Raw genomic sequence first — 19,832 nt, forward strand, 5'->3', positions numbered from 1 at the left:
GAGCTCTAATAGTAGTATTAGCCCCAATGCAGGTGCTAAGACTTCCAGGAAGCGCCTTCTCCTGGGTCTCAGTTTACCTATCTGAAAGCATAGTGCTGTCCTTGGTGATTTCTGAGGGTGGTTCTGTCCTCACTCCCTTTTCCTTGCTGGTGGCAGGCTGGTCTGGTCCCCCCCACCCCATCCCTCCATCGATGAGCTCTCTCTCCCCTCCCCCACCAGCCAGAGCCAACTGGTTGCCCCTCCCCCACCAGCTCTCCCCGGCCTTTGACACTAATTGATATGGAGTTCCCCCTCTAATCCTGCCTCTGCCTCCGAGGCCCTTGTTCCTAGGGCATCTGCTTGATGAGGAGGGGGAGGCAGGGCCGACCGCCACCCGCCTGTCTGCCATCTGGTTCCCTACCCCTCCCTCTTCTCTACGCCACCAAGAAAAATCTGTAATGAATCCGTGGCCCCCACCCAAGGGGGTGGGGTGAGGCTAGGCCAGGCGCATGCTGGCTATGTACATGCGTGCGGGCGCACGCACACACACACACACACACACACACACACACACGCAGCTTGTAGACACAATTATTAGTAAAGCTTTTGTGTAAAGTAAAGCTCTCGCAGACCCGCTCCAGCTGAACAGCTGCTGGGAGGGTTCAGGAGCGAGATGCTAACAGGAGGGGAACTTTAATTATCCCACCGAATGGCATCTTTGGCAGCCCCAGGGAATTGGACAAGATGGGGAAGAGAGAGGCAGGCAGGGGAGAGAGAGACCATTAAATTGGAGAATAGGGGGCAAGAAAGGGATGGGATGCACTAGCTAATGGGGAGGGATGAAGGAGGAGATTCACAGAGATCCCAGCCCCAAAGAGCCTGACTTTCTCAAATCCAGAGGTTGAAGAGAAGATTTGCAGAAGTTACAGTTTTCTTCTCCTTTCCTGAATCCCTCTGCCCTGCATAACTTTCACTCCCTAAGCCATCAGGGCTGCCTTCTGAAGCCTGGTGTCAAGAGCAGAACTTTGGGGTCTGCACTTCTAGGTTCTCATTGTCCTCTGCTCTTGCTGGCAGTGTGACCTTGAGCCAAGTACTTCTCTCTGACCCTTGAGGTTCTTCTGTGTAAAATAGTGATAATGGTAATACCTACTCACGGAGTTGTTGAATGAGATAATATCATGCATTCAGAGAGCACATATTTATTGAGTGCTTGCTGTATACCAGGTACTATGCTAGGAGTCAGAGAAATAGGAGAATCTGAGACAGATCAGGGTGCAGGGAGCTGCTAACAATAAACAAGGAAACCAGTTATAAAAAAAATAAAGTGTGAATAGGGCTCAAATGCCATTTGCTACAATCAACTTTTCCCCCTTCCACTTTTCAGTCACACTAGTTCTCCCCCCACCTTTTTTTTAACTTAACTTTATTTTTAAGCAGTTTTAGGTTTATAATAAAATTGAGATTTCCCTTATACCCCCTGCCCCTATATACCCACTCCTTCCAGGCCCTTGTTTGGAAGGCATAGTCTCCCCCATTATCAATAACACTCACCAGAATAGTGTATTTTATACCAAGGATGAACATATATTGACACATTGCAATGACAAAATTCCATATTTTAGGGTTCACTCTTGGTATTGTACCTTCTATGTGTTTGGAAAAATGTATAACATATACACATCATTATAATATCATACAGAGTACTTTCCCTGCTTTAGAAACTGTCTGTGGTCTTCCTATTTATTTGTCTTGTCCCCTCCCCCACATCTGGCAACCACTAACTTTTTTAAAAAATTACAATATAATTGCTTTACAATGTGGTATTAACAACAAAATGAATCAGTGACATGTATACACATATCCCCTCCCTCTTAAACTTCCCTCCCACCATCCCCTTATTCCATCTATCTGGGTTATCACGGAGCACCAGGCTGGGCTCCCCACGTTATACAGCAGCTTCCCACTAGTCATCTGTCTTACACATGGTAGTGTATATATGGCAATTGTACTCTCTCACTTTGACCCTCTTCCTTCCCCCCATATGTCCACAAGTCCATTCTCTACATCTGCGCCTCCATTCCTGTCCTGCAAATAAATTCATTAGTACCATTTTCTTAGATTCCATATACATGTGTTAATATATGATATTTGTTTTTCTCTTTCTTACTTCACTTTATATGACCTACCATATAACCCAGCAATCCCACTACTGGGCATATACCCTGAGAAAACTGTAATTAAAAAAGGCATATTGTACCCCACTGTTCATTGCAGCACTGTTTATAATAGCTAGGACTTAGACGCAACCTGGGTGTCTATTAACAGGTGAATGGATAAAGAAGATGTGGTACATACACACAGTGGAATATCACTTAGCCATAAAAAGGAATGAAATTGAGTCAGTGGAAATGATATGGATGAGCCACCTATCTTTTTATTGTCTGCATAGTTTTGCCTTTTCCAGAATGTCATTTAATTAGAATCATACAGTAGGCTTTTCAGATTGACTTCTTCCACTTACTAATATACACTTTACTTTCCTCCATGTCCTTTCATGGTTCAGTGGCCATTTCTTTTTAGGGCTGAATAATATTCTGCACTTACACCCTTTGTTTCTTAGCTCCTGAGGTGGTGTGTGTCATGACCATAGCTATTTGCTCTAATGTTTCATGAGGGAGAATATTCTGCATGCAAAACAGCTGTAGGCTCAGTGCCTGGTTCATAGCAGGTGCTCAGAAAATGTTTTTTGAGATGAATTGCTCAGTCTATATATACTAAGTGATTGACGGTGAAAAGTACCAGCCCTCACATGGGAGACTGAAGAGGTGTTTATCCATTTCAAAAAGAGTGACACATTCTTCATTGTAGGGACTGTCCTAAGCACTGTAGGGTGACTGCTGACAGTGTCACAGCAGATGAAGGGGGATAGGGAGTAGGTGGATATTTAGCTTTGTCTCTGTGGCTTATGTACTTAATGAGGTTTTCATAAATCACAAGGTTTTCCCCTGTACTAGTTATGTGTATAAATATTAATTTTTAAAAAGGTGGCGGTACATAAGTAGCACCATGGTTTTTTTAGCAGCATCCCTGGCCTCTACCCATTAGATGCCAGTAGAATCCCCTCACCCACCACCCCACACTCCTAGTAGTGACAACCAAAAATGTCTCTAGAGATTGCCAAATGTCTCCTACGGAGCAAAACCACTACTTAGCTGAGGCCCATTGATCCAGTCAGAAATATCCAACATGGCTGGAAAATCAGAACTGTTCAGACAACTTTGGAGGTTTTTGGAAATTTAAAGGGGAGAAAAAAAAAACATTGAGTCTTGTCTGTTGCCTTCCCATGGAATTAGGGAGGAGCAGAGTTGCACAGCAGAAGGAGCACATGATTGGATTCTAACAATCTGAACTTTAGTTACCTGGGTCTCAGTCTTCTCATCTATAAAATAGGGAGGCTAGGGCCTCCCCTTGTGGGCCATTGTCCATCTCTGGCACCTTAGTGCAAAGCCCTCGGACTTTGGAATTGATAGATCTGGTTTCAAATCCTAGCTGGGCACCCCTGAGCAGTCCACTTCACCTTTCTAAACTCTTTCCTCAAAAGGGGGGTAATGATAACATCCTCCTCCTAGGTTGGATTTGAGGATTACCTATGAGGAGGAGAAGGGGACAACAGAGGATGACATGGTTGGATGGCATCACTGATTCGATGGACATGAATCTGAGCAGGCTCTGGGAGTTGGTGATGGACAGGGAAGCCTGGCATGCTGCAGTCCATGGGGTCGCAAAGAGTCGGACACGATTCAGTGACTGAACTGAACTGAGCTACGAGAATGTCAGCAGGCATTTCACAGTGTCCTAATGTGGCAAATTCAGTCACCATGGCTACAATGTTTAGGGTAACACTGTTTATAAGTTGTATTTTAGCCAAGATCCTGATATAAGCCAATAGTAGTTCCATGGGGAAGAGGGGCAGAGTCTTTCTTTTCGATTTCTTGGAAGGAAACGCATTCATTCATGCAGCCAGTGTTCACCACGTGCTCAAGATGGGCCACTTCCTTTGATCAGAGATGATTCAAACACAGAGACCTGCCCATGGAGAGCTCCCACACTCCACTGTAACAGTGCATCTGAGCTGGGATTCACTTGGTGTCTTTCTAACCAGTGTTCCCATGACACAGTTCCCAAGAGGACATCCCCTGACTTAGCAACACTCCTCTGAGACTAAGTTTTCTCTGAACTGTTCTCTGCTTATCATCTTCCCTGCCTCCAGATCCAGCCCTTTCTACTCTTCCTCCTTTTCCCACTTTGGAATTGTAGGGCAAATTGATTACAATCATAAGAACAGTTTTCTCTTATTCTTTCTGTCCTTCAATTTGTCTGTCCTCACCTGTTTTTTAACCACCCAACAAACTCCTTCAAGGTACTCTTTGTCTGCTCCTGAGGCCCTCCCTCTCTTTTCAGCTGCACTCCTGCCAACTCTTCCAACTTCTTTCTTCCCCTCTCACTGTGGCCTCCATCTTTGTCCTTTAACCCACAGTCCTTTGCTATTTCTCTGCAAAGACCCTGCAAAGTTCCTTTATTGATATTTTTTGTCAGTTACCTCTCACCTAAGCATTTTTAGTTTTCTCGTCACAATTAATAATATCTCCCCTGCTTAGTAATTTCCTCTGTTGACATTACTATGTCTTTATTTATGCCTACCCAAGACGGCAGAATGACTCAATTACCTTCTCAACTTGAGGGAAGGTGCAGGAGAAAAATCTCACCAGGTGTTTTACATCAGCCCGGGAGGTGATGCTATTTACTCCCAGCATGCACTAGGCTACAGGTGGAATTAGCAGAAGGATAGGTGAAAATTGGATCACCCTCTGACATCTCCAGATACGCCTTCACAGTGGGGAAACTTCATTATTATTTCTTTAGGTAATTGACATGATCTCCAAGAATATCAGATCGATGTTTGCAAGTGATTAACAAACAAAACAAATTTTAGAGCCAAATAATTAAGCTGCTTGCTTTTCTGTTTACCAGTTTACCCCTCCAGTAGCATAAAAAAAGATCAACAGGGACAATACCACCAAGAAACCGTAGCTTCCATATATATGTGTTAATATGTGATATTTGTTTTTGTCTTTCTGACTATGGAATATATAAAAAGGATACTGATGAACCTACTTGCAGGGCAGGAATAGAGGTGCAGACATAGAAAATGGACTTGTGGACACAGCAGGGGAAGAAGAGGGTGGAACGAATTGAGAGAGTGGCTTTGAAATATATACATTACTACGTACAAAATAGATAGCTGGTGGGAAGTAACGAGATAGCACAGGGGGCTCAGTCTGGTGCTGTGTGAGAACCTAGAAGGGTGGGGTGTGGGGGTGGGTGGGAGGCTCAGGAGGGAGGGGATATGTGTATATTCATGGCTGATTCACATTGTTGAATGGCAGCAGCCAACACAATATTGTAAAGCAATTATCCTTCAATTAAAAAAAACATTCAGCATAGGAATCGCTGACGTGAGCACACACACATAAGAGACCTGCAGCGCTTCCAGTTCAATGATGAGAAAATCAGGCCCAGAGATTTACCTGTCTTATGGCTCACACTCTGGGCTTTGATTTCAGCAATCTGAGTTCAGTCTGGGTAGAACCTCTCTGAACCTTTGGGCTTCTCAGATGGTGCTAGTGGTAAAGAACCCGCCTGCCAATACAGGAGCTGGAGGAGATGCGGGTTCGATCCCTGGGGTCGGGAAGATCCCCTGGAGTCTCATGGAAGAGGAGCCTGGTGGCTACACTCCACAGGGCTGCACGACTGGAGCAGCGCTGGTGCAAACAGGGCGTGAGCGGAAGTGAGAGCTCAGAGGTTCCAGTTTTCAGGTTTTAAGTCCACTGTGGAATCATTAAATATTTTTTAAACAAGTGTTACTCAGAAAAGTAACACTTGGTTAATAGTTGATGAAAAGCACTGTAGAAGTATATAAAAGTGAAAGTCTGTTCATCTTCATTTTCTACTTCTATCTACTAGACGCAAATCACTGCTATGCTCTCTTATACATTCTTCCAGAAATGTTTTATATGAAAAAGTGAAGTCGCTCAGTCATATCCAACTCTTTGCGACCCCGTGAACTGTGCCCGCCAGGCTTCTCTGTCCATGGAATTTTCCAGGCAAGAGTACTGGAGTGGGTTGCCATTTCCTTCTCCAGGGGATCTTCCTGATTCAGGGATTGAACACAGGTCTCCCGCACTGCAGGCAGACACTTTACTATCTGAGCCACCAGAGAAGCTCGTTTATATGAAAATACAGTGCATTATGCTGGGAAACTTGCCTTTTCTTCTAAACTTTATATCTTGGGTTTTAAAATATGTCAGTAAATTTAGAGCAACCTGGTTCTGGTTTTAATCACTGCATTGTATTCTATTGTATAGATGTGTTATTCTTTATTTAATCAATGTCCTATCGATTCACAGTTTATTTTCAGAATTTTTGCCTTAAAAACAATACTAAAATAAGAATTTGGGTGTATCTTTGCCTACTTTGGAGATCATATCTCTATATCTATCCATCTATATCTATCTGTAATAAATTCCTGTTGTTGTTGGTTAGTTTCTAAATCATGTCCTAATTTTTGCGACCTCACAGACTGCAGCACACCAGGCTCCCCTGTCCTTCACTATCTTCCGGAGTTTGCAATGTTGTTCCTTACAGCATTGGACTTCACTTTCACCACCAGACACATCCACGGCTGAGCTTTGGCCCAGCTGCATTTCTTTCTGGATCTATTAGTAATTGTCCTTCACTTTTCCCCAGTAGCATATTGGACACCTTCCAACCTGGGGGGCTCATCTTCCAGTGTCATATCTTTCTGCCTTTTCATACTGCTTATGGGGCTCTCGAGGCAAGAATACTGGAGTGGTTTTCCATTCCCTCCTCCAGTGGAAATGGAATTGTTAAAATTCCCAGCATACAATATTGTCCTAAAATTTTTTTGACAAAAAAAAAGAGATGGGGGCAAAAAAGAAGATACTGTCCTATTGGTCTCCCCAAAGTTTGCACCCTCCCTTCCCAAGGGTATGAGAGTCTTTTTTTCCTGATATTTACAAGATTGGGAATGGTCAAGCTCTTTCATTTATGTCATCCTGAGCAAGCAGTATGTGCGTGTTCTAGTTCCCCTTTCTTTGATAACAAGCGAGGCTGCACATCTTTGCAGATTTGTTTGCTGTTTTGTATTTTTCTATGATTGTTTTACTTCTCCATGTCTTTATTTAATAGAATTAGGCCATTCTCTTTTTTCTTTTCTAATTTGCAAAGGCTCTTTGCATAGTAAGGAAATTATTCTTCTGTCATGTGTGTCACCTCTTATGCTTTGTTGTTGATTCGGATGAGAATTGAGAGTCAGAGCAGACAAAAAAAATAAAAATCATAGGTAGCTTTTGGAGAAAGGATAAAAAGTGAAGCTAGATTCTATCTCCCACTCCAATCCTCTCTCACCCAAGAATGCTTAACTGTAACAGATGGAGAACTATGAGTCAGAACAGGTATAAAGATCTAATCTCTTCTCCTGTTGGACCTGGGTTCAGATGAGGGCACATATTAGAGAAAAGAAAAGCCGTCTGCAAGGAAGGTCTGGCTATTTCCCAGATCCAGGCTACATTTGGCAGCCTGGTCTTATTCCCCAAATGCCACTTCGTGTTTTTAAAGACCAGACACAAGGTAGCATATGGTCTACAGGAACCCTGCAAGTTTTAAATGTAGGAAAGCACAGGACGTGAGGAAGTGGCTGGGGAGGAGAGCTCCTCTGGGGTTGTTCAGCCTCAGAAGGTGGGGAGGGAAGGGCTTCTCTGCTTTGTGAGGAACTAGCGCACCTATGGTCCCTCACTCCATGGCAAAAAACTATAGTCCCATGAGAGAGAACAACCTACAACCCAGCTACACCTCTTCTAGCCTGGAGAAACCCTCAGACACATGCCCAGATTCTGCTCCAGAAATTTGTTGAGGACCTGAGCAATTGGATGAATGTTTATTGTAGCACTGATGTAATTTCGAAAAATCAGAAACAACCTAAGTGCCCAACAATGGGGGAATTTAGAAATGATAATTTGTAATCAACCCCAAGTAAGGAAGGCAGTGAGACCAGGAATGAGCCTGAACTCCAAGTCTGGGCTTGGAAAGAGGGCATGTGTTTGAGCGTAAATTCCAGCTGTAGGTGGATATACATTTAGCATAACACTTAGGACAGCAAGATCATCCTTTGCTTCCCCAACATTTAGTCAATCCATCTACAAGGCTGTCAGCTATAAATATAGCCCAAGTCTCTTCTTCTCCCCTCAGCTCCTTAACTAGTCAGAGCTGCCACTGTCTGTCACCTGGACTCACAGGGACAGTCTTCAAAATCCCCACTGCCATTTACAGTTGTTTCTTCCCTCTGGGTTGTGCTTTATGTAGCCACCAGGCTGATCATTTAAAAACCAAACCTGTTCATGTGACTCCTCTGCTCAAAACCTGCCCTTCTGCATTAGGAACAAAATCCCAAGCTGCTGGCAGTGGTCCCAGCTTCCTTGAGCACCTCTTGTCTCTCTGTGCTCCCCTACTCTCCCCTTCCCCCAACTGCTGCAGCCACAGGGGTCTTGCTGGCCCTTCCATGTACCATGTTCACCCCAGAGCTGGGGCCTTCACACTTCACCCTAGACTATTCCTCCCCCAGATGTGTGCATGACCAGGTCCTCCTTATTCTTCAGATGTCAGTATAAAGACTGTCTCCTCCAAGAGGCCCTCTCTTACCACAGTAATGGGCTAAATAAATAGTGTCCTCTCCCCCTAAAATTCAAGTCCACCTGGAACCTCTGAATGTGACCTTATTTGGAAATAGGGACAATGCAGATGTAATTGAAGATGAGATCATACTGCGATAAAGTGTGCCCTTCATCCTGTATGAATGCTGTCCTTATGAAAAGAGAAGAGACACAGACCTAGAGGTAGGAGGGCCATGTGAAGATGGAGGCAAGGTTGCAGTGATGCTACTACAAGCCAAGGAAAGCCAGAGCTGCCAGAAGCTAGAAGAAGCCAGGAAAGCTCCTCCCCTACTGCCTTTGGAAGGAGCATGGTCCTAACAACACCTTGATGTTGAATTCTGGCCTCTAGAACTATGACAGAATAAAAGCCTGTTATTATAAGCCACCTGGCAGGAGTGGAGGGGTTCTGGGAAGCAGGGGCAGAGACACACGTGGTGAGTGTGGCTATGCCAACAAAACGAGACTAGAACCTAGGGAGTTGGAGACTCTTAAAAGCAACAGACAAAAGTGGAGCCCACTGAACAGAGTCCAGAGTGAAGGTTTCTGGCATCCCTTGAGGGTGGGTCCTTCTCCTCTTCCCTCAGTTAGCAGAGGCCCTCCTTCAATCCCACCCTCTCAAGGCTCATCCAACTTACTGGTGAATTCGTTCCCCTTCCCTCCTCCCAGCCCTCTGTTCCCACCTGCCAGCAGAATGGTGGCTCCACTCTGTCCCATTCTTTGGACTCAGGCTGACCTGAATTCAAATTCTGACTCCACTACTTACCTGCTGTGTGACCTCCAGCAGGTTACTTGACCTATCTGAACCCCAATTCCCTCATCATAAACATGGAAGAGAATAACTTAGCAGTTTGTTGTGAATATTAAAATAATGTCAATAGATGGCTTAACACAGCTAGGACATGGTATGAGCTCCAAGCATGATAACCTTTATAAGCATCATGAGAAAAAGAGAAGCAGAGAGGGAGGGCGAGAGAAATGCATGTGTTCTGGATGAAAACCAGAATGAATGGGTTTAACTGTAAATGGGTTTAACTGGATTGAAAAGGAATCCTCTAGAGTAATGGAAAAAATTACTCTAATTTGCTTTGTTGTAAATTGGAATTTTATATCCTAGATTGATTTAAAGTGGAGCATACTTACTCTCAAGCTACCTAGTAGTCATGAAGATTCTGGAGCTTCTGTCTGCCATCACTGACCCCCCAGTAGTGGCTGAAGTTTGTGTCTCGTTAAGGATTGTTTGGTTGCAGGAAACCAAAACTGAATCAGTGAAGCACAAGAAGAAAGAGGGTTATCTCAAGGAATACCCCAGAACCCAACTGCTCCAAATTGCCAGATTGAGCCCTCAACTCTCCATAATCTTTCAGGTCTGCTACCCACAACTGATCCCCTGAATCTCCCTGCCCCAATTCCACATTCCCAGAAGAGAGGACCTGCCTAGCAAAGATGTATGTTAATCAATTTGTTGTGAACCTAATCCTAATTTAAATGTTCTGGGGGCCAGCTCCTTAAATATTTAATAGAAGCTTTAAAAAAAGAGAGAGAGAGAGAGAGAAAGGTGAGCACAAAATCCTTTGTGCCGTGTGAACAGTTAAGCCCTAATCACAGACACACTGGTCGTCCCTAGGTGGAAATAATGGATTTTCTGCAGGTGGGGCTGCCTGCAGATCCCAGCCTGTTATCTTCCTTCCTCCCATCAGCGTGGGTAAGAGGGACTCAAGTAATCCCTGAGGTTTCCCAGGATTTGAATTCCCCTGAGCATCTTCCCACCATCCACCCACCTCAGCTGAGTTTGTTTTAAATTCTCACTTTCAGCCCCAAACAGCAGCTGCTTTTTGCCTTCTCTGCCAGCAGCTGCCTTTGTACCCTGTTGCCTCCTTCCCAAATAAGACATTTAATTAATTTTTTACCCCACTCTTTCTGACAGCTCCTTCCTCCACTCGTGGTCGTTCTCCCTCCACCTCCCTGGGGTCAAACGACTTCATCAGGAAAGAAACAATTGTCCCAGACAAGACCTCCCTTCTCTAATGATTTTATTTGAAAAATAGGGCTCTGTGATTATGGATCATTTCAGAGCTAAAAGCCAGGGTATTTGAAGGGGAAAGGAAATATCAACAAACTCACCGGATTTCAGGGAAGCAAGGGGCTGGAGAGACCTGTAAATGAGTGGTTTTCAGTCCTTAAGGGGGATCGGGATGCCTTGAGAAGCTGTAACACTATAGACGCTTTTCCCAGAAAAATCATGCACACACAGCAGCACCAGGGCTGCTGCTTAATGGCAAGGCAACTTGAATTAGAGAAGGGAACGTCTTTCTCTGCGTGGACTCCAGCCCTCTACTCAGCCCTTTGACAGGGTAACCCTGTGCAGACAGCAACTTGCACAATTAAGAACGGTGTTCCTTCGTGGACTCTGCTGGATCAACCTCCTCTCCAATTTAGCATGCACTCCCTTTATTTTACTGGTGGGACCCTGAGGCACAGAGTGGGGACCTGCTTTTCTCAAGGTCAGATTGTGAGTCAGATACCTTGGACGAGAGTCTTGACATTCAGCCTTTCCAACTTTATCCCCTGCACCTACATACACAGACCCTCTCACCTACTTCCTGATTAAAACCAAATGATCATTCCCACTCAGAGACAAAGCAACGAGTGTGGTAGATAAACATCTCTTGTCTAAATATCTAAATTAAATCCTTGTAGAAGATGCTTGCATTGAAGTGTTGGTAAACCCAGTGGCCCCAGGCAGGGAAGAGCTATTCCTCTTATCAGCACAGTCTGGGTTGAATGATCCATTTCCAACAGTGCAAGGAATGAAATCATGGAAAGGATAAGAGTCAGGATGGAGGGGGTGTGAGTCGGTGCTGGTGGCATTGAAAAGCTGCAGCTCGAGGGGGCAGGCTGTCCTGAAGAGGGCCATTCAGGTGTGTTAAAGACAGGCCCGGTATGAAAGTGCAAATGAATCGCCAAAAATAGATGAGATTTCTCTCTCTGGTAATTGCCAGCAGAGCTGGAGAAGTTTTCTATCGAGAGCACAGGAAGGAATGAGCTGGGGGGAACAAAGAGGATTTTATCTCAGAGCCAAGAATGAGTAAAGACTTTTGGAAAAAAAAAGGGGTGGGGTGGGGAGGTGATTAAGCTGGTCTTTTTCAAAGAGAAATAGACCTATTGGGTGGACAGGAAAAGGAGGGGCTGATCCTCCCCACAGAGGGGCGCTATTGTGGCAGCAAGAGGGTGGTGATTCACAGAGGCAACAGAAAGGAGCTTTGGGTTCCATTGGTTGTCTGAGGACCTTTCTTGAGATTGCTCTTTCTCAGCCTTAGTTTCTTCATCTGTACAATGGGTATGAGTGAACTACTATAGGCAACAACAGTGACGGATTTTACAAACTTAGTGTTGAAAGGAAAAAAAAAAAAGGGGGTACAAAAGGGTACCTACTATATGATTCCATATTCCATTTATGTTGTTGTTTATATTGTTTGGCTGCCCCCAAATATGCCACAATGACATATTGGTTATTTTTAATTAAAGTTACTTAAGGAATGCCTAACTCAAGAGGGACACTTTGGCCTTCCATTCTGTCTCCCCAAAAGCAGGAAATAAATCTCTCATGTGAAAGGTGAACTCCCTTTAAGAGAAGTCAAAGGGACACCCTTATCACTAGAGATATAGGGTTGAGGAGCCTGTGTAAACAATCCTTGTTATTTTTAAAATTTACTGACTTAAGCTCAAACTCTGTTTAGATTCTTCACTAATTAAACATCTGAAACCGAATTTTCTTTGTCATATCAATTCCTCACAAATTTATTGTTTCTTTGTCTAAAAAGTATAAAAGTTGCCTGCTTTGGCCCCTTCTTGGGTCCCATTTTTATGAGATCTTTGTGCACATGAATTAAAATTGGTGTCTTTTTCTCTTGTGGATTTGTCTTGTGTCAATTTTATTATTAGTCCAGTCATAAGAATTCAAGTGGGATCAGTTCAGTTCAGTCGATCAATCATGTCCAACTCTTTGTGACCCCATGGACTGCAGCATGCCAGGCTTCACTGTCCATCACCAACTCCCAGAGCTTACTCAAACTCATGTCTATTGAGTCGGTGATGCCATCCAACCATCTCATCCTCTGTCATCCCCTTCTCTTCCCACCTTCAATCTTTCCCAGCATCAGGGTCTTTTCCAATGAGTCAGTTCTTCTCATCAGGTGGGCAAAGTATTGGAGTTTCAGCTTCAGCATCAGTCCTTCCAATGAATATTCAGGACTGATTTCCTTTAGGATGGACTGGTTTGATCAAATTGCAGCCTAAGGGACTCTCAAGAGTCTTCTCCAACACCACAGTTCAAAAGCATCAATTCTTTGGTGCTCAGCTTTCTTTATAGTCCAACTCTCACATCCATACCTGACTACTGGAAAAACCATAGCTGTGACTAGACAGACTTTGTTGGCATCATAATGTCTCTGCTTTTTAATATGCTGTCTAGGTTGGTCAGCTTTTCTTCCAAGGAGCAAGCGTCATTTAATTTCATGGTTGCAGTCAACATCTGCAGTGATTTTGGAACCCAAAAAAGTAAAGACTGTCATTGTTTTCATGATTTCCCCATCTATTTGTCATGAAGTGATGGGACTGGATGCCATGATCTTCGTTTTCTGAATGTTGAGTTTTAAGCCAACTTTTTCACTCTCTTTCACTTTCATCAAGAGGCTCTTTAGTTCTTCTTCACTTTCTGCCATAAGGGTGGTGTCATCTCCATATCTGAAGTTGTTGATATTTCTCCTGGCAAATCTTGATTCCAGCTTGTGCTTCATCCAGTCTGGCATTTCTCATGATGTACTCTGCATATAAATTAAATAAGCAGGGTGACAATACACAACCTTGACGTACTCCTTTCCCTATTTGGAACCAGTCTGTTGTTCCATGTCCATTTCTAACTGTTGCTTCTTGACCTGCATACAGGTTTCTCAGGAGGCAGGTCAGGTGGTCTGGTATTCCCGTCTCTTTAAGAATTTCCCACAGTTTATTGTGATCCACACAGTCGAAGGCTTTATTTGGCATAGTCAATAAAACAGAAGTAGATGTTTTTCTGGAACTCTCTTGCTTTTTTGATGATCCAACAGATGTTGGCAATTTGATCTCTGGTTCCTCTGCCTTTTCTAAATCTAGCTTGAACATCTGGAAGTTCACCATTCACATACGGTTGAAGCCTGGCTTGCAGAATTTTGAGCATTACTTTGCTAGTGTGTGAGACGAGTGTAATTGTGCAGTAGTTTGAACATTCTTTGGCATTGCCTTTCTTTGGGATTGAAATGAAAACTGACCTTTTCCAGTCCCGTGGCCACTGCTGAGTTTTCCAAATTTGCTGGCATATTGAGTGCAGCACTTTCACAATGTCATCTTTTAGGATTTGAAATAGCTCAACTGGAATTCCATCACCCCACTAGCTTTGTTTGTAGTGATGCTTCCTGAGGCCCACTTGACTTCGTATTCCAGGTTGTCTGGCTCTAGGTGAGTGATCACACCATCATGGTTATCTGGGTCATGAAGATCTTTTTTGTATAGTTCTTTTGTGTATTCTTGCCACCTCTTCTTAATATCTTCTGCTTCTGTTAGGTCTGTACCATTTCTGTCCTCTATTGTGCCCATCTTTGCATAAAATATTCCCTTGGTATCTCTAATTTTCTTGAAGAGATCTCTAGTCTTTCCCATTCTACTGTTTTCCTCTATTTCTTTGCATTTATCACTGAGGAAGGCTTTCTTATCTTTCCTTGCTATTCTTTGGAACTGTGCATTCAAATGGGTATATCTTTCATTTTCTCCTTTGCCTTTCACTTCTATTCTTTTCACAGCTATTTGTAAGGCCTCCTCAGACAACCATTTTGCCTTTTTGCATTTCTTTTTCTTGGGGATGGTCTTGATCACTGCCTCCTGTACAATGTCATGAACCTCAGTCCATAGTTCTTCAAGCACTCTGTTTATCAAGAGAGATTGATGGAGTTATTTCCCCTCTCCCACAATATTCAGCCTCCAAACAAGCAAAACTCGTCTAGAAGTCAGAAAAGTCAGGAGAGGGAGATGAGAAAGAGATCAGAAATGAGCATGAGAAGTAGGGGAGGGCATGGGGCTTCTAAGTATTGGGAATATTCTGTTTCTTTAATCTGGTAGAAATGCATTAATCTAGCTCTACCTTGATGACTAGGGAGCTCTTCTGTAAGTCTGTTATCTTTTACTTAAAAAAAGAACTAACCTGTGTTCATAGAGGAGATGGAATCTCTAGGCAAATGACTACCTATAATTCAAGGCAGACAATAGAGAAGTTACAGAATTGAGGCAGAATGACAATCAGGAGTGATAAGCTGATTTGTGGGTAGGGGAGGGGTGTACATTCATCAGCATTTGGATTCAGAGAATAAGAACTCCAGGGACACCTTGGATCAGCCTGAGCAGACTAGAGCCTCCCAAGGATCAGACAGGTGAGGGAGTGTGCGCATCACTGCCCCCCAGTGGCCACTGATGCCAGATTCTTTTTCATAAAGGGCTGAGAATCCTGGCTTTTGTCCAGCCCTACTAGGGCCCTCAGGGCTTCCCTGGTGGCTCAGAGGTTAAAGCGTCCGCCTCCAATGCGGGAGACCCGGGTTCGATCCCTGGGTCGGGAAGATCCCCTGGAGAAGGAAATGGTAACCCACTCCAGTATTCTTGCCTGGAGAATCCCATGGACAGAGGAGCCAAGACTCGGACCTGACTGAGTGACTTCACTGCACTTCACTAGGGACCTCATATGTGAGCTGAAGTTAGTAGAAAGGACATGTTTGTGACGCAGTTAAAAGAGCAGAATGGTTGTTTTTCTTTCCCTTATAGTGAAACCTCAACTCTCTGGTAAAAACCTTGCGGTTAGTTGTTCATTTAAAAACCTTCTTTTTCCAAGGCCCATTCTGTGCTGCGCACTGGTCCAGATTCTAGGACTCTTACCATAGCTAGCTAGGGTTATCACCCCATGGGGCAAAGGTTCTAGGTGGCTGTTTAAGCAAAGAGGTGATCTCCTTGGGACTTCCTTCACAGGGAGAGTCTCTAAAGCAGCAGTAGAAATGTAAGCCAGATGCCTAGCAGAAATTCCTAACTGCGAAGTAGTTGAATGTCTACCTGATATGAAATAAGGAAGCTTTACTGGATGTAGTTTTCATATATTATGGAATTGAGTTGCTAGCAATAGCCTACCTAATATTGGCAGAGGGATTTTGAAATTTATAAGGCATTGTTTTATACACATACATACACACACACACACAGACACACGTATCTCAATTGGTAGCCCAGAGAACATGTACCACTGAAGGTGTATTCAGCAGCAGGTCCCAGAAAACACAATGAAAAATGGCTTAAAATAATGAGAGAAATGTATTCTCCCACTGAACAGAAGTCCTAAGGGAGAGTAGGTTAATTCAGCCACTCAACTAGACCTCAGGTTTGACTCTGCCATTCTCAGGGCAGTACTTTTTCTCAACCCTGCAAGAAGGCTGCAGCATCTTCAACCATTACATACAGACACAATGAGACAGAGCATACTCTTTCATATACTATTTTAGGAATAGCACAATAGTACAGTAGGAATTCCCTCAAGGCCTCCAAGAATTATATCACATGCTTATACCTAAGCCAGGCTTCCTTAGTAACTCAGATGGTAAAGAATCTGCCTGCAATTCAGGAGACCGGGGTACGATCCCTGGGTTGGAAAGATCTCCTGGAGAAGAGAATGGTAACCCACTCCAGTATTCTTGCCTGGGGAATTCCATGGACAGGTGAGCCTAGTGGGCTACAGTTCATGGGATTGCAGAGTCGGACATGACTGAATGACTAACACACATACCTAAGCCAGTCACCAGCAAGGAGAATGGCTTTGATCAGTCAAGAAACATTCTCTGGTGCTGCAGAAGGACCTAGCCTTCCCTAGTGAGGCAGACCTACTTCCCCCAGCCCAGATGCCTGAACACAATCAGAATTCTGGTTAACAAGGACACATTCTTGGATTACAATATGGAGAGCAACTGGTTGCCTTTGCAAAAGGATGAAACTGCTAAAAGCTTTGTATTTGCTGGTAGGGTTATCTTTATTCCTCTCTCACTCCTTCCAGACTACAGTTCCCCTAGCTGAGGGAAACTATGACAGCCAAGATCCCATAAAGCATACCAACTCCTCTGGTCTCTGTTGAGAACCGGATGATAAAGGGAAAGGTCACAGGTCTCAGGTCAGATGGCCAAGGGCTGCTTGTTGTGTCTTGGGGAAGCAGAAGCAGAGCTAGAGGCCTCGGCATCATCCCAACAGCAGGCCTCAGGCACCGAGCCCCTGGTCTCCCAACTGTGCTGGCTCTGGCCTCAGACTCTTTCCCAGCGTCTGGCCCTGCCTTAGCGTCGCTGCTGGCTCATGGTGTATCTCTGTGCAGTCACCAAAGGTGCCTTCTCCGGGTGGTTGGATTCTGGCTGATGCACACTGACAGCCAGGCACACAGGCTGGCAGAGGGAATTTGGGCTGGGTTCAGCCTCTATAAGCCCCCTAGGTGGGCACCTTTGGGCAGTTCATCAGTTGCACATATACAGAAGCCCTGCCCCTCACAAGCCCCAGGTTGTTGCATATTCTACACCCAACTTCTCCTTAATGTCCTGGTTGGTTTCTGCCTTGAACAGGCAGCCTGTCAGCTTTGATCTTTCAATCCAGGATTCGCCAGAGCGTGATTGACATGCATTTAAACTGAGCCTCCCTGGGGCTGAGACTTGTTCCTGCAGAAGTGGAGGGACAGCCAAGCTGCCAGGTCTCTGAGCTGGTTCTTGGGGCCATAGGACCTTTTCTGATCCCTCTCCATCCAAACCAGGCTAGTGCTGGAGGCATAACAGCCGTGTCTTCCAGAGCCCTAGCAGGGACTCTTCCCAGCCATGTACTGGGGCCATAGGAAGAGAAGGGAACCATTAGCTATTAAACATTGCGTGGCAGGGCCTGTTCTGGGTACTAAACAAATAGGAGAAATGAGAAGACATGGTCCTGCCCCCTGCAGGGCTTGATATTCTATGGAGATACACTTGAGTCAAGAGTTACAACACAGACTGAGGAGTGATGGAGGTTTGGGAAGAGTCTAGGTGTCCACAGCAATGGCATGTAACCTTAATGTGTGTGTGTGTGTGTGTGTGTGTGTGTGTGTGTGTGTGTGTGTGTGTGTAGGGGGACAGACATAAAGACTTCCAAAAGAAACGAGACTCTAATCAAATAGGGAGTATAGAGGTGGGGTTGCTGTCGTAGCAGAGGAGCAGTGTGTGCAAGACTAGGAGGTAAGGGGGAGCTGTGTGTGTTTCAGGGTGCCTGTCATATCTCATGCAGCGGGGGCTGGGGTAGGTATAAGTGGTGAGAGTTGATGCCAAGACAATAAGGACTTTACTAGGGAAACTGCCCAAGAGACAAATGGGGTGGAAGGGGGCAGGAAAGGCTGGGAGAGCATTGGACCTTGAACAGAGGAAAAAGGAGAGGAAGAAAAGTCGAGTGGAAGCAGCCTAGCCTGTTTTGCCATCTGGGGAAAGTCTGGGGCTCTTGGGAGCCCTCCAGCCCAAGTTGGCGACCATCAGAGGAGTTCCCTGTGTCCCTGCCTTGGTATCCCAGCCACTGATTTCCCAATTCAGCCACACCACCCCAGGTGATAGGTCTAAACTAATCCCATTCTCCTGCAGTTGTTTGAAGATGTTTTATATGTAACCCAGTTGAAGCCAATAAAACATAATGAGAAGTTTGCTGGGGAGCTTTTAGGAACAGGCCTCTTAAGAAGTCTTTTTCTTAAGACTTTCTTTTTTTTTCTTAAGACTTTAAAGACAATCTTTTTCTTTCTCTGGGCACGTTGGGCATGTTGGTATCTGTGTGGGATATCTGGGACAGTCAGCCAACCTGAAATCAAGAGAGGGCAGCCAGAGAGCACAGTCCTCACACCAAGGTTGGAGGAGCAAAAAGATGGAAAGAACTTGGGCTCTGAATGACATTTAGTCACTGAGTAAATCAGTCCTGGAACCCACCTGACCACTGGACTTCTTGAAACTAAGATTACATATTTAATTTTTGATTTGCATCGATCTGAATCAGGATTTTCTGTTCCTAAACTCAAACAAAACATAATCCCTGTTTTACAGGTAAAGAAATGGAATCTTGAAGTCCCATAGCTGATGGATGGCAGAGTAGGGACACAACCCCAGATCTTCCTTTCCTTTGTCAATAAGAAGTTTCCTCTTGGATATCAACTTGAATCACCTGTAATGATAAAACTCGAGCTCTTGCCCTGTGTGACACTAGTATATGGGGCAGTGAGATATCCACAGCATTAATTGTGCCCTCACTGTATACTGTGCACAATGCCCATCATTGTGGAGGGCATAAATGACCGAATGTTAGCCCTGCTTTTAAGGAATCTATGATATAACTGAGCATAAATGAACATAATTAGAGACTAGAATGCTAGATCACTTTTAAAGGGTACTTGCTACATGGTAGACAATGGGATAAGTATTCAATACACCATATGTGTTCCTCACAGCAAACAACAGAGTACTTTCTTTTATTTTACTGTCATTGTCACCATATTACAGCTATGGAGGCATAGAGAGGTTACTAATTCACCCAAGATCACAAAGCTTGTAGAAATGAGATTTAAGGCTTTCTGACTTCAAAGCCTGTGCTCTTAATCAATATCCTAGTCTGCCTCTCCTAACAGACATTCATTAGTGCAAGGCAGCATCAAGCCAAATGATGGATATACAGGATGGTAATAGTGAGGATTCTTAAACACATTTGTGAAGGTGCTTTGCACATGTTATTGTTAATCCTTATGCTTCTCAAACTTGAGCAATGGGGTCACTTAGAGGGCTTGTTAAAAGCACAAATTGCTGGGATCCACCCTCAGTTTCTGATTTAGCAGATTCCGGCTGAGGAGGTATCTTAGGATTTGCATTTTCTAACAAGTTCCCAGGTGATACTGAATGTCTGAGAACCACACTGTCAGGGCCACTGCTTTAGAATAACTGTAAAAGAGAGGTTGCCATCCCCATTTTGCAGATG

The 19,832-nt window shown here is 44.3% G+C and overlaps 1 protein-coding gene and 1 non-coding gene across 2 annotated transcripts in view; both read left to right on the forward strand.

Annotated features, from left to right (window-relative positions):
* The window catches only part of SRRM4 (serine/arginine repetitive matrix 4), a 160,805-nt gene that overhangs the window by 29,301 nt on the left and 111,672 nt on the right, over positions 1-19,832 (forward strand). The gene's annotated exons all lie outside the window — the stretch shown is intronic.
* Positions 15,338-15,409, forward strand: TRNAW-CCA (transfer RNA tryptophan (anticodon CCA)). Its single transcript has one exon. It is a non-coding gene; the product is annotated as a tRNA-Trp (tRNA).

The sequence above is a fragment of the Dama dama genome, chromosome 5, assembly GCF_033118175.1.
Source record: "Dama dama isolate Ldn47 chromosome 5, ASM3311817v1, whole genome shotgun sequence".
In the NCBI taxonomy this organism is placed as follows: domain Eukaryota; kingdom Metazoa; phylum Chordata; class Mammalia; order Artiodactyla; family Cervidae; genus Dama; species Dama dama.